Source organism: Lissotriton vulgaris, chromosome 10 (genome assembly GCF_964263255.1).
Source record: "Lissotriton vulgaris chromosome 10, aLisVul1.2, whole genome shotgun sequence".
NCBI classification, from domain to species: Eukaryota; Metazoa; Chordata; class Amphibia; order Caudata; family Salamandridae; genus Lissotriton; species Lissotriton vulgaris.
The window spans coordinates 172,241,989-172,256,468 of record NC_141698.1 but is presented as its reverse complement, the minus strand read 5'-3'; positions in this window follow the sequence as shown (position 1 = coordinate 172,256,468).

Here is a 14,480-nt window from a genome sequence, read left to right as displayed (position 1 = left end):
CGGCGCAAGCACACCCGGAGCTGGAATGTACTGAACCTGGCCCGAAAAAACAATGAAATATTGGGCACAATGCTCGCTTTTTTTTTTGTAATCCTGCGCCCCGCACACGCCCACGCCCCCAGAGCACGCTCACATCACACGATATGAGGCATGGCATGAAGGGCAGAACGTACCACACGCCCCCAGCGTTTGTCACGCCCCCAGCACACGCCAACAGCACAACGCAGACACGCCCACAAGGGACTACTTTGCTGGCACGGTTCTTTTACCTTTTAAATGTATATGGTGGGCGTCTGCATAGCCTATGTCCTTCTGCTGCAACTGCCCTTTCCAACGCTGTATTGGGTGTTCTGATTGGTGCTGTGGTTCCTGAGATTACCCGCCTCAAAGGTTTGGGCTCTCTCTTTATTATATTAGTATAGACCTCTTTCAGGTTTTGGTGTACCTCCTGCCTCACGCCTACTGTAGTCCTGCTAGCCCTACCCCTTACGCCGGTTATGAACGCGTCCCACTCTACCAAAACCGAGGAGGCCGTGTTCATGTTATCTGTAAAGTAGTTAGTGATGGCCGTTGATAGTGTGCTACTAAATGCAGTGTCTTCCACATTTAGGGCCATAGTTTCCATGTGGGCACTGGGGTGGGAACTCTGCCCCACGTGACAGAGATCTCTAATGGGTTATGATCTGAGAAGGTCTTTCCTAAATAGGTGGCGTGGGTCACTAGTGTCGCAACGTGGAGGGAGCACAGTATTCTATCAATTTGTGTCCGTAATTGATGGACCGGGGAATAGAATGAGTATTCTTTACTAATCGGGTTCCTCATTCCCCATACATCACCCAATGCCCACCAGTCTACCCATCTACATAGGGCATCTGATTGCTTAATGGTTCCCGCTCCATGGAGTGGAGGATGCGAGCGGTCCATCCGTGTATCCATGACTGCGTTGCAGTCTCCTCCTAGGATCCATGGATAAGCCTCCCATTCTGCTAACATTTATTTATTTATTTATTTAGGTTTCTTGTAGAGCGCTAACAATCATCCCAAAGGGATATCACGGCGCTAAGTTTGCTAAAGTGCGGGTGCAGTGGGCATCGTTGCTAGATTTAGTCGAAGTGGGGGAAAAGGAAAGTTTTTAGTTTTTTCCTAAATGCCAGGTGGCATTCTGTGAGTCGGAGGGCCACAGGCAGTTCGTTCCACTTCCTTGCTGCGACGTGGGAAAAGGCTCGTTCGCCTATCCTGGCTCTTTTAACCCGGGGGATGCTAGCTAGCGCCGAAAGTTGAGAGCGGAGATTTCTGGTGGGAGTGTAGAAGTGAATCCTGTTTCTCAGTATGAGAGGTCCTGTCTGATGCAGTGCTCTATGAGTGATGCATAACATTTTAAAAGTTGCTCTTTGCTTCATCGGCAGCCAGTGCAGATCACGCAGACAGTTTGAGGCCGAATCGTATTTCCTTTTCATACAGATGGCTTTGGCTGCTGCGTTCTGCACCAATTGAAGTTTGGTAAATAGGTACTCCGCCATGCCTACGAACAAGGAGTTTCCATAGTCCAGCCTACTCATCAAGAGAGACTGAACTAGGATCCTTCTGCACTCTATTGGGACCCATGGAAAGACTCTTTTGAGCATTTTCAGGGTTGCAAAGCCTTTGCCGCATATAGTGGCTACATGAGTTTTCATGGAGAGGGAGGTGTCAATAGTTATTCCAAGGTTCTTCGCTGTTGATGTCGGGGCAGGAGGGATACCCAGGGCTTCCGGCCACCAGGTGTCGTTGCATTTAAACTCACAGCGAATGTGTCCTGGTCGAAGTTGGGGGCATATAAGCTGCCTAGCACTACATACTTGCCATCTAGCATCCCATGTACCAGTATATACCTTCCCTGTATTAGTCATATTAAATGTACATGGAATTAATAAACAAGCGTATTCATGCTCATGTCTAAATGCGACACACAGCAGGACCAGGTGGCAGCTGTCGTCCTAAATGAATCCGAAGTTTAGCGCCAGTGCAGGGGGAAACGCAGGGCTGCACTATATTGTTGTAAATATGGTGCAGCCCTGCGTTTCTGAAGTGGCGGAGTGCGGCGCTAAGCCAGGAAAGCTAACACAGCTCTCCGTCACTTTGTTGTAAATATGCCCTAGTGTGTTACACTCACACATTTCATCTTTATTGTTTTTATTCCACATTTATATTACGTTATTTGAGAGTCGCATGTAATTGTTGGGAACAACAAATAAAAAACAAATAAAACCCCTGAAACGCATTAGTGGCAGTTTTTCCCTCTAATTTCTATTTGTTTTTTAAAGATTCAACACTAAAGTTATAGTCAATGGTCTATAAATGAGGCTCACAAGACCCATGCCATGAATGGCCTGCTGCTGCCTCCTAAGAACACACATCAAACATACCAGCGTTCAGGAACCTGCTCTCAAAAGCTGGGAGACAAATAATCAAGAATTGTCTACTGCCAGCAATTAAAGCAAAAGTGATGTGTCGGTGGAGGCTCGAGGCTGCCTGCAGTGTGTGACACGTGTACAGCCCGGGGGGGCCATTAGAGCTAAGCAGACATTCCGATTACCCTCCAAATGCAGAAACCGAGGCACTTTTCCGGCTGGACTGGGTTTGCTGGTCTCATCAAGGGCACCTCCACAGAGGGCAGGCAGTGAGGCTCGAAATGGGCTCGTGTGTCTTTTGGTGCCGGCCCCTTCTTGAAATCACCAAATGTCCCTCCTGTAGGCGTATCCAAAATATGAATGACACTTTAAAAACACAATGGTGGAATTTATTTATTTACTTATTTATTTATTTAACGCTATAGCGGGAACATTACCCGAAGGTGTCAGAGCGCTTTACAAAAGAACCAGTTGCGATACATAAGGATTTAGGATTACATGAGTTACATAAAAGATACAAACAGAGAAAATTGCAAATGTACAAGTTGTAAAGAAAGAGATACAAATGGATAAACTCTAGGAATCACATAGGAATGGTAGTGAGTACAAGGGTCTCCTACATATACTAGTGGTTAGAGTTATCTCTATATACATATATGTACAAGTAGTAGATTTGCTCAGGATTACAATTTACTAGCGATTAGGCTGGGCAAGTATATATCACATATTTACAGAGTTAACAGGGAAATAAAAAAAAAAGGGGTAGAGAGCAGTAGGTGGGGGAGAAGAGTCGGAGGCTGAGATTGGTGAGAGGAGAGAGGAGAGAGGGGATAAGGGAGAAAGAGATAAGGCAGTCCAGCAAAAGAGAAATGACTGAAGGTCGGCAGGATGGAATCCAATGGACCAAAGGAAAGGACAAGAATCCACAAAATGGTGGACCCAGCTCGTGGGCATCGATGGAAACCATCCAAGATGGCAAGATGCACTCAGGTCAGGACCCAAAAACCATGAGAGCAGAGTTCCATTAAGTGGGGTCGGAGGGGGGGCCCAGTCACAGCACCAAGGGAGGGCAGTAGAATGTCTGCTGTTTGTGTGCCCAGGCACAGCCCCACAAGGGCATCAGGCTGACGACCCGTGCAACAAGGAGAGCCGAGAACTGGAGCGAGCCTCAGAATAGGTAGGGACCACAGAGACTGAAATAGAAGAGTGTCCCACGCGTTGCCTGCCCCGCTGTATGTAAGCTGTACTGTAGCCTGAACCAAAAGGTGAAATGATGCTCTCAGCAAGCAATAGCTGAAGGAAGCTTATCCACAATCCTGTGTGTTGTTTTTCTTCATTATGAGCTCTAACAGCTAAAAATATCATATTAGACGTAAAAAGCAAGCACTCACCAAACCACTAGATTTGGATTTTATATGGTGCCTGCACACAGTGGCAGACATTTATGTAAACCTATGTAGTGTATACAGATAAACACATGTATGAGCAAACATTTTCACAAAGTTCCAAAGACATCTATGCACCCATGCACACAAATCCCCAAACATATAGCCATCAATTCACACAGACACGGGAACGTATTACCGGAGCACCCCAGGGGCGCAACAGGCGTTTGAGTTTGCTTTGTGGGCCCCGGGGCACTTTGGTATATAAGAAGGGGCTGCAGACGCTTGTGCGTTCCCTTCTGTAATACCGATAGCGCCAGCGCTATCTTCAAAGGGCGTTCCCTCATTTGCATGGAGGCATGGCCCCAAGCAAATGAGGAAATACCTTTGCCTCTGTGCCCGCGACGTATTACAGACACAGGTGCAGTGGCAAAGAAGCTGTCTAGAGGCGCACTGTCAGTGCCCAACCTGACATTAGCCCCCTGGGGTGTGGAAAGGTGATCCCATGGACACCACAGACACCCCCTTGCAGTCACTCACTGCACCCACCTGCAAGGGGATCTCTAATACCCTTCTATGTGCAGGTGTGTTGACGCCTGCACTGTGAAACATGGAGCAGTTTCAAAGCAGCTGCCCCATTGTTCACCTGAATATGCTGCTGCCAGGCAGCGCATTCACTATAATGCAGAGCATTTTCCTGGTTAGTACTGGGCGCACCTTTGGAAAGGTGCGCCCAGTGCTAGCCAGGAAAATGCACCCATACCGTAATACAGCCCAAGGTGTCATAGATAATAATTGAAATAGGGGACGTTGGTTGTGCACAAGGGGACAGAGTGTAAAAGATGATGCATGCCAGGGGGGCACTGGGTGATGCACCTGATTGCAATCATAGGTACGCCACACAGGTTCACCGGTTGACGTACCTCATGAGGGCAATGAGAAACAAGGACTTCAAAGTTAGTCTTCTCGGGATACACCTACAAAGAGGCTAGAAAGGAGCACAAATCAAGAATGTTAAAATTAAACTTAGCTCCCAATGCAGCATAACAAATGGAACATGGGAAATCTAAGTAAGTGGATGAATTGAACTACAAGGGCTAATTGATTGTGTGAAAGGACGGTGAGCAGCCAATATGACATCGACAAATATCTATCTGATGGTAGATCAAAACCTCTAAGCAGGTTCCATTCAATCTCCTGGCATCAAGGTGTAGCTTGTGGAGGATTAGGTAAAACATCCTACCCTACCCTGTTGTTGGGACAACAGATTCTGAGGGTCAGCAGTTCTGAGTACCTGACCCTGCTGGCCTAATCAGGGGCTGCCAGAATCATCAGTGCTCGGTCCCACATGACTTTGTTCAGGACCCACAGGATCACCAGCTGAGATGGAAATGAATATAGCGGTCTGGAATCGCATCAAAGGTTAAAGGTGTCCCCTGGAGTCCCTAGAGGAGACAACTCATGTACAGAAGGTAAGACATTGAGTTTTTCCAGAGGAGGCACTCGTACCTATCAAGGGCATGCCCTACTGGCTGAAGATACCCTTAACCACCTCCCAGTGCAGACACCACTCATGGTCAACCAGATGACACCTGGTGATTTCTTCTGACCTCATGTTAAGGGATCTCACTATACAATTGATCATCAGTGAAATCCTGTGAAGTACCAGCTATTGCCACAGCCTTAGAACCTCCGTACAGAGAGCACAGGCCTCAACTCCACTCTGCTTGATGCATTGTGATCAAGTTGCCTGTCACTACTTGGATCAACCTGCCCTTGATGGAAGGTAGAAACGCCTTTAGGGCTAGGCTGATGGTGCGTAATTCCAAAAGATAGATGGGGAGGTGCTGCCTCATGGGAGTCCACAGACCCCTGATCGTGTTTAGATGACAGCCACAACCTTAAGCGGACGCATCCATTACTGCTGTCTGGAGAGGGAGAGAATGGCTAGCCAAAAGTCAGGTTGGCATCCAACATCTACCACTGATGGTCTGGAGCCTCCTTCTCAGACATCCAGATCCTGTCCTCAATGCCCCCACGCTCGGCCCACTGCAGGTGAAGCTTTCAGTGAAGGTCTAGCATATGCTAGTGATTGCGGGACACCAAGCAGATGCAAAAAGTCAGGAAACCAAGCAGTCTGAGACTGACAAGGCTGGGAGAGTAGCTCTAGCCTCAAACATTGGGATCATAGCCTAAATGTTCTGGACTCTTAGGTGGAAATGCCCTCCTGACAATGGTATCTAGTCTGGCCATGATAAACCGAGGCCTCAGAGAAGGCTGATGATGAAACTTGGGCTTGTTAATGAAATATCCCAGAGTGGACAGTATCAATATTGCTGTATGAAGGTTGTACAAGACCAGCTGAGGTAAGCCCACCTTCAACCGCCAGTTGTCGAGGTATGAGAATATTTGGATCCCCAATCTGCACAGATGGGCCTCTAGCACCAATAGGACCTTTGTAAAGATCAAGGGGTCATTGTCAGGCTTTATGGTAAAAGGAAAGTTACTGACCCCATGAAAATCAGAGATATTTCCTGTGGGCCTTCAGGACCAGCACATGAATGTACACATCATGCTGGTCAAAAGACATCATCCAATCTTCTGTATTCAAACCCAGCTGAACCTCAAAAAATGTAATAATTTTGAACCTCTCCTTTTTGACGAAAGAGGTCAAGAGTGAGGTCCAAAATCAGTTTCAGGTCCTCATCCTAACTCCGGACTAGGAAGTTCCTGGAACGATACCCCGGCCACGCTCTGTGTCAGGTACGATTACAATATCTACCTTGGCAAGAAACATCATTACCTCTTGGGACAAAAGAGCAGCATGATCCGTAGAAGTCTGAGCAGACACTGGAGGAAAGTGAATCAGGGTGCAAAAAATGGGAAAGGCAGAGTCTTGTAGAACAATTTGAAGGGCCCATTGACCCAACATGATAGAATGCCAGTTGGTCGGAGTGCGCTGGATTTAGCAACCCACTGGCCCAATTGGTTTATGTTGGAGGAATTAAAGGGGCTTGGTGGCAGCAGTGCCAGTGAGGAGAAGGACAGCTGCTGCTGATAGTGACCTTTTCAACTAGCACTGCCCCTGTACCCACAAAAAGGCTGAATGGGCTATTAGGGCTGCCTCTGACAATAGGCAAAGCCAAACAAATATTATTTTAAGTTATAATACTGTTGTTGGAATTGGCCAACAGGAGAAGGCAACCCCAAGGAACAAGCCATAACTCTGCTCTCCTTTAAATGTTCTAGACCTTTTCATCACACAATTAAGCCTCATTAAAAGGCATGCCCTTATGTGAAACTTGAGTGTCTGTGGAGAACTCAGTGGTAAGCATCCAGGTATGCCCAAGCAGTACAATCTATGGCCAGACCTCTAAAAATATTTTGCCACATCCTAGCCATCCTATATTTTGTGCAAAGAAATTTTGGAAGCATCAGACAAGGCAGACAACATTTCACTCACTTGTTACGTCTCAGAGGGCAAGGCAATAGTGTCCAGTTCAATGTGAACTCTTCATGTTGGGGCAGAACCACAGCTGATTTGCATATGCCTAGGTCTAATCTGAAGTGGCATGGTGCCAAAAATATTTATGGACTGGACTTTGGCCCGAGTAATTACTAGTAGCTAAGATTAAGTAAAGCATCCCACCCTCCCACCACTTTTTTGTTTGCTCCAGTGTGATGCCCTAAGTGCGCTGGGTATGCCCAGGAGTGGGTACCATGCTCATCGTGCCACTGGAACCAAGCTGCACCCGATTAAAGAGGTCCGATAATGATCAACTGGGATGTGGCCTGAGTAATTTCCAGTGGCGGCAACTAATTCAAGCATTCCACCCTTCACTTTTCAGTTTATTCTCAGAGACAATCAGATTTCAAGGGTCTGAGAGCCAAGCTTGCCGATAAAAGGACTCCTTTTCCCATATTATCTACCTTCTTGAACTCTCTGTCCGGTGGAGCAGAGGGAAACAGATCTGAATTAACTCTGCGTACAGAGTTCTGTACTGTAACGCTCTCAGAATTAGGAAGCTGTGTCAGGAAGTTTTTGGCACATGAGGCTGAATTGTGCCATCCTGCAATCGGGTGACTCACTAACGGTTTCTAGCAAGGCTTAGACCTGGCCACCATAAATGTAAATGTAAATGTAAATGTACATGTATTTATATCGCGCAAATCACTGACCGAGGTCGGTATCTAAGCGCTTGCTTAGGGAACCCGTCCTGGTATTCCCCTGTGAGATAACCCCGGCAGGGTATCCACAAGGTGAAAGCCAGGCATCCCGCTGCGAGGGGCCGTTGTGGAGATTAAGCAAGCTATTGCCCAGAGTCGCAGAGCGTGAACCCGTGAGTCGAGAAGGCACCAGAGCGAGAATTATCGAGTCCGTGGAATTTTTGAGCCCAAGACCCGCCGAGGCGGGGAATTGAACCCTGGTCCAGGACCGATCTCAGCCTCCGGGTCTGCCGCCTCTAACCCCTGAGCCACACTTCTCCACAGTGGGCTTAGTCATGGCTTCATTAAACGTAAATAAGAGCTCCAAAGTGGGGAACAGGGGCAACAAACTTTCTGTTGGAAAGATGGCTATTATCTTCAGTGTAGGCAACTGCAAATCCAGCAGCTCTGCATCATACCACAGCTTTGCACAATACCACAGTAAAAGAGGCACTTTCTTCCTCAAAGGCCCATAGCTGAGAATTATCTTCCGCCTCTGACAAAGTGTCCAAGTCACTGGCATTCTGTAGGCCAAGGCATAAGCCAACATAGGGTTAGTGATGGGGAAGAAAATGGTCAGCCCCATCATCATCTTGGTTTTGTGGAAAATGCTCACGACCTTGAAGAGCAATGAAGTAAGAGCAAAAGAGGGCCTTCAACATCCTGAAGTCCTGCCTCCAAGGCAAAGGGATAGGAGTGTGTTCCTCACTCTAAGGCTGAGCCTTGTTTATGGAATATTGTGACATAGCATGGGCCCTAGCCGAAGCCAGTTCTGTATCCACAATCTGAGCATTGCATCTGAGAACAGAACAACTGGTGGGACCTGTAGAAGGAAGTCGAAGCGCAACCCTGAGCAAAAGAAGAAAGTTGGAGACAGAAGGGAACCAGCTGGTGAAAATTTGACTTGAAGTCCTGATGGATTTTTAGGGCCAGAAGATGCACCAGAGATATCCAGTACCATCTTGAGCTGCATCATGGCCTTGCTGGAGGGTCACAATCTGCTGCAGAGTCGACACGACCCAGGGAACTAAGGACGCATCTGCTCCAGAACTGGAATCAGTTCCTAGGCAGGCATTGAAGTCAGAGTGGGACCTTTCGAGTGCCAACTACAGGAAACCTCACACTAGAGAAGATGTCGAGAAGGCAAACAGCCCTGTTTGAACGTTATGTTATGCGCTCCTATTCAACTTGTCGCTCAACTTTGTCTTCGACCTATCCAAAGACAGTGGACGGGACCAGGAACGGCCTTGTGACTTGTAGAGGGACCAGCCTGGCATAGCAAAGAAAAGTTTAGCTTTACGCTATCTGATGGCCTTCAGGTGCAGCAGGGACCATTTATCACAGGACTTGGACTCACGTTTGGTGCCGAGGACATTGTACCGGTCCGTGAAAGACAACTACTTGCAGCACAGTTTAAACCCTGCAGTTCTGGGGGGCAACAAACCTGAACACTATCAGGAATAAGAAAACATTTGGTAAACAGTTCAAAAATCAAAGGGGGTGTAGGTTGGAAAAAGAGGAACGAACGTCAGTGCGCAAGGGGTGGTGCCTAAATGTAGCTCTGTCTTGTCATGTCCGGATGGGGAGGGGGGGAGAGGAGACCGCTGGAGGCCGATGGTGCTGCCTGCAGATGAGCAGAAGCTATTGCAAAAGTCTCCAGATCGAGTCTGGGCCCTGGGGAGATTCACACGCTGAGGAATCTGCAGTTAGAAGTATGAATCAGAAGCAAATATTCCATGTCTTTTTTCTTAGTAATCTGTTTTGGGGAATTTTGCAAAGAATCCTTTTCTATTGAAAGTTAACACACCAGTGGAAAAAGTTAATAGCAAAATCTCACACAGCCCATCCGTGACTGTTGAGAAATTATAAATTAACAACTCATCCACTAGCACCTACAATCTTGCAGACCACATGGGCACACCTCAATGTGCAGTTGCTGGGAACAGGATGAAGCCAAATAAGCATCCAGATCTCCAAGATCAGGGTTGAGCAGCTCACTAACACTCATGTTTAGGTCTGGCCCAACGTCAGCTTTAGCAGGTAGGCCAGCCTCATATCATCCCAAAAAATCATAATATAATACATGCATGTAAAAATACATCCATGGGCTTTTTGTTAACACTCTTAATCGGTAGGTCTAAGTGTCATTCACATTTACCTTCTGCCCACAACACATGCAGTACAGGGAAGAGGGTCAGCCTATCTCACTCACATTCGGTTTTGCACTGTGAGTGACAGCATTTTGCCTGATCATATGTACGCAGCCACCTGAAAGTGAGTGCACTTCCGTTGCGGCCCTGGTGATTCTGGGCTGGGGGCCAAACCTTCATCTTTAAATTTTTGCCATGTTTTTACATAGTGCATATGTATGTAAAAAATTAGAAATAAAAAAAACAATTTCACAATTGACAGACTTACTTGCATTGCTAATGCTCGTCTTGCTTTGCATTCTTAGATCGCTGTGTGCAAACAATTCTTTTTAACTAGAATGCAAGGAAAAATATATTAAATAAACCTTAAAAAAAGCTACTCATACCTGATGTTTTGCAAGCACAAGAAGGGCATTATTGGTCATTCTTGATACTGTATTTGAGTGCTTTGTTTACAGTGGCTGAATGGTATTTGTGGGTAGATATCACAGATAATATCTCCTGGTGCAAAATTGACACAAATTGGATGCACAGACACAACCAGCTCACATAGGCACACAACTACACTGATCCATGAAGCACGGCTGCCAAGGCTTCAGGTTGCATATGTGTGACATGTTCATAATTTCAGTGTAATAATGAGTGACGTTCAACAACTATGAGTGACACTTTTTTGCGAGCAAAATCAAGCAACAAAGATGAGTGAAACATATAAGTATAGGAAATTACACACTTTTAAACAACAAGAAACTCCCAAAATGTCCATTTCAGTTACTTCTGTCATTTTGTGAATTGTAGCATGTACCCTTTTATATAATATATATTTTTATATAAAGTTCATCGTTTTGAAGTATACACCCCTGTATTATTGTTTTCTTGACTGAATACATTTCAGTTTGATGATTGATTCGTTGTTTAATGAACTCATTTACTTCTAACATTTGTTTATATTAAGTCACCACTTGGGGCTTAAGGTTAATTTATTTTGTTACATTTAGTTTTGACCTTGATTCCAAAAATTATCCCTTGAGGGCATCATTACTCAATCTAAATGTGGTTTTACAATGTGAACATCATCAAGATTCATATAAACAAAAACATAACAACGTAAAGCAATACTGAAACAGACTATCCTGAAATGCAAACCCTAACTGGAATCAGGACATCATGATAATGCATGAACGTAAGTAAAATAATGCTGCAAGTACTTCCTGTGCGAGGTGTATAATTATTAAAAGAGCAGCACTTACGATGAAGTGCCGGTTAAATTTCCTTTAAAAAAACTGTTTAGTAAGAACTCACGGCACTTCAGTAGTAATGTTGGTGTTTTTAGAAATAATTTGAGGCAGGAACACTAAAGGCCAGATGTAGGTGGCCAAATACCGAGTGGCAGAAATTCGCAGAATTAATGCGTTACCAACCAGTATTTGGCTGAGAGTAATGTAGGTGAGTTTAAACCTACTTGCAAAATAAGCAATTGGAAATAGCAATTCCTTAAATGCAATGTAAGTAGCACAAAAAAATTGCACTTCAGCCTTAAGGAATCGCTAATTACCACCAACTTGAAGTTGGTGGTAATTAGCGATTTGCTTTAAAAAAGCACTTTTTTGCTTATTTAAAAGTGCCATGTGGCACCCATCCATGCCCTTAGGGCACATATGTGCGCCACATGTGCACACATACACATTTCAGGGGTGCAACACGGTGTCCTTTTGACACCCTGGCATCCTTGAAATAGCTCCCGCTATTTGTGATTCTTTAATACCGAATCTCAAATAGTGAATATCTTCCCATTCATTCCTATGGGCCTCCTAGCCCATAGGAATGAATGGCTAGGTATTCCTGATTAACAAATCTCAATTAGCGATTAATTATTAAGGAATATTAAGGAATCGCTAATATTTTAGCGATTCTCACCTACATTCAATTTAGCGAGTCCTTAATAGTGATTCGATAAAAATCTCTATTAAGGACTTGCTAAATTGAATTTACCTACATCTGGCCTTTAGTGATTTCTTATAGGTGGTAATTCGATTACACACTCGCTTCTCGTCCCTTGCGAGCCATCCTTTCTCACTGCTACACGTTCTGAGGAATAGCGAACATTCTACAAGTCCAAACATTTGCTCACCTTAACACCTTGGCTGCTAGAGCAATTCCCGCTGGGTGCTGAAATATTCAGATCCCCATACTACATGACGAGCTCAGCTCGTCATAAGCACATGACCAGTGTACTGCATGACGAGCTGAGCTCGTCATGAGCATCGAAGGGGTTAAATGACATGCAGTGCTCCTTGTCGGCACCGCTCTGACATACAGGTGGTACTTGCACTCTAACCTGATGGTCTAAGATAAGAGAAATGCCGGCCAGGCCTACATGGGCCCCACCCCAGAAAACAACAGAAAACACAGTAATCCATGGGAAGCTGGGTCCAACGTGCTTGCAGTTTATTAGAGACACCACTGGTCACTTGATCTATGTGGCCCAGGGAGAATGAGCATTGCAGCACGAGACCGGAGACAGAGGATCTTTTGAGATCCTGCCTTCAAAATCCGACTGCTCCTGCAGCGATGATTGTGCAACTACCGCTAGTCTCCCAATGGGTATTGCGGCGTATGTTGATCTCAAGCAGAAAACTGGCGGCCCAGTGATACGCCTGTGGCAAAGAAACATAACTGCTGCTTGCCATGTCCCGCCCTACGCAGCCTGACTCTGCGACTTCTGCAAATGGACACAGTCACACTATAAAGTGTGTGTGATTATTGTTGTAACTTGCAATCAACTGATATTGCCTCAACCGGCCCGGACTGAGTGACTCTCAGCAGCTGACAGCTGTGATCAATATGCACTGCTGAAACCAGCGCAGCCAGCCCTATTGAGTAAAGCTTTTCAACTGTTAGTATCATCCAGGCAGCACTGCACAAGTGCAGTCAGTACAGTGCTACAATCTGCCAGCAGGTGCGGCCTTAGGCATGTGCAAGCTGTGCACCTGCACAGGGCCACCAAACCCCTGGGGCCACCATGCCAATATATATCCTTAATATAATAATCCTCTGAGGATGGATACATATTTGAGTGGTGGCCCCTGGCAGGGATTTGGCGGCCTCCGGCTCTGTTCCACTTCCAAACACCTTCCTGAGCTCGTGGGGGGGAGCTCTGCGCCACCCGGACCCCCTCTTCCAGGGCCCCCTACTTGCGCTCACTGCCCAGGGCCAGCATGAGCCTAGAGCCGCCCCTGCTGCCAGATTCGCTGCTTGCCTGAGAGTGCATCTTAAAGGACGGCGCTCCAGTCTGCCTCTGCCCCGGGTGGTTTCAGGGGGCGCTATAAATGCGTGACTAAGTGTAGTGACCTGGGTCAGAGGGCACTAGGATCTTGCACCCGAATGATGGGAGGGGCAGCAACTGTATACTACAAGAAAACCTAGGGGTCTTGGCTATGAGGAAGAGATGAACCTCTTATTTGGGGGTAACAATATCTATCCAGTCTATCGAGTACCAAGCTCACTTCCTATAAAGTTAAGCATTCAAACAATGAACACAGACCAACAGTGATTGTGGGTGAAACCGATAAATACATATTGGATTCCCATCAAAGTCTTGTTGTGATCAATACTATCATCTGGTCATCCCTCGAGGATGGTGTGTCTCTAGATCATTGAGACGTTTCTACCATTCCCACGGTCGAAGTTGGGTTCTGACCCACAATCACTCCGAGACCATGTAGACACTGATATATGATGGGAACAAGTGCAGTGCAATAAACTAAAAAGAGGTGTTGAAGTGGTGAATTTTAAAATAGGATAGAGGACAACAAGAGAAAAACTTCAATGAGGATTGGCCTCTTCCTAACTAAAAACAGGAACAATGCATATAACGACAGTTTTAAACAAATAACTGCATAGGGGCCAACATGTTTCAGCCTTCAGGGCAGGACCTTAGGCTTTCTTCAGGGCCTCTGTTCTTCAATTAATTAATGCTACTGCATGTGTAACGAGGAATGTGATTTTCCTACAAAAAATGGTGATACAATTATACAAAAAGGATATATGTGACCGGAACTGATTACTCTTTTCTCTGTGTCAATCCAAAACTGTCTCACACCTAAAAAATCAAAACCCCATATGAGGATAACTGTGTAAAAAAGGGAATGCTATATACCAATATTAGGTAGAAAATTACTTATCACTCACCCGGATAGACCGGAGGTCGGACCTCACCTCTCCTGGACCAGGCTCAGGAATTTAGGAGGCCCCGCTCTAAAGGTGTGAAGAAAAAAGTGGCTAAGCATAAACCAGGGGACTTTCAGTGCTGCCCCTACTAGTTTGCTATATAACCACCACATGTTACC